A 1,286-nucleotide genomic window follows, 5' to 3' on the forward strand; every position below is an offset into this window, starting at 1 on the left:
CGGAAGAAAGAAAGGAAGTACAGTGTGTTAAAAAATTGCAAAACTGAAATATACCAAGCAAAAATGACTACAGCATTTCAGGAGATACACCATATATTGTGTCTTCATTTTATTTTACCATAGCTTAAATGATTTGTTGGAATAATATTACGCCACATGTGTTTTAGGCTAAATCAGGCATCTTCAATCCGTTTCTCGCGCGCACCATGGTGCTCACTGAAGCACCCAGAGTGTTCGATGCTCATGTCCGACTCGCACGTACTCTTGATCAGCTTTCCAACTAAACACCTTGTATAAATTGCATTCAAGGATTTAAATCATACTGACTCCACGCATTCGTATGCCAAACTTGCTGTAAAGGTGCTCTTCTTTTGGTGATGCGTAAAGGCAGTATGCTCGCGACTTGAAAAAAGTTGAAGTGTTCTGGTTTTAGCGGTAGACACATATAGAAGTATTGTCTTACGATTGAAATTCCGGAAAAAAAACCCCATTTAAATTTGCTTCGTTCCTTAGATGAAATTGAATTTCAAATAACTTCGATCAAGAAGTTACAATATTTTAATTTTTTTTTTAATTTTTTACCAAGGTTGAGCTGAAGCCTTACAATGTGGAAGATGATAAAACAATTTCTAAAATTGTGAGACTTGTTTTCAAAAGAGTAAGTTCATTTACAAAAATAAATAAACCATTTGTATCTAATGTAGTAAACATGAAAAAAATATTGAATTACTTATCGAGTTAAAAAAAAAATTGAGCAATTTTTTTAGTGAAATTATTAACAGTATCAGAATGTTTTTTCTGAAAAGATTATAATACACAATCGATTCTTTTTTGTGTGATTAACGTCTATTTCATTTTTCTCAAAGATCAAAACGTATCGGAAATCCACGAAACTGATCGATGATAATGGTAATGTCAACAAAGATGTCGTCATGAAGGTTGTCAAGGACGTTATAAAACAGATAGAGAAAATTGTAAGTATCGACTTCGTATTTTTTCATAACATCTAATATTAATGGTCATAGACTACCATCGACTAATCAAAGTGAAACTGAGAGGTTCCAGACAAATTTCAATATGATTGCAGCATGGGTTAACGATTGGAGCATGACCTTTAGCGTTGATAAGTGCGTGGTCGCTTATTTGCAATCGAACAACCCACGTTTCACTTACCAGTTGAATGGTAGTGTCAGTCCGGATGTGACTAGCATCACCGATTTGGGAATCCTCATTGACGAGTGGCTTATGTTTTCTGAGCATTATTCAGCGGCAGTCAAAAAAGCGCA

General features: G+C 34.7%; 1 long non-coding RNA gene across 1 annotated transcript; it reads left to right on the forward strand.

The window, feature by feature from the left end:
• Positions 1 to 578: 578 nt before the first annotated feature.
• On the forward strand, positions 579 to 974 carry LOC149077599 (uncharacterized). The gene is made up of 2 exons (XR_016193997.1): positions 579 to 658; positions 867 to 974. It is a non-coding gene; the product is annotated as an uncharacterized LOC149077599 (long non-coding RNA).
• The last annotated feature ends 312 nt before the right edge of the window (positions 975 to 1,286 follow it).

Source organism: Pholcus phalangioides, unplaced genomic scaffold (genome assembly GCF_987345545.1).
Source record: "Pholcus phalangioides strain wild (caught in Gottingen) unplaced genomic scaffold, Ppha-v1.0 ptg000015l_1, whole genome shotgun sequence".
NCBI classification, from domain to species: domain Eukaryota; kingdom Metazoa; phylum Arthropoda; class Arachnida; order Araneae; family Pholcidae; genus Pholcus; species Pholcus phalangioides.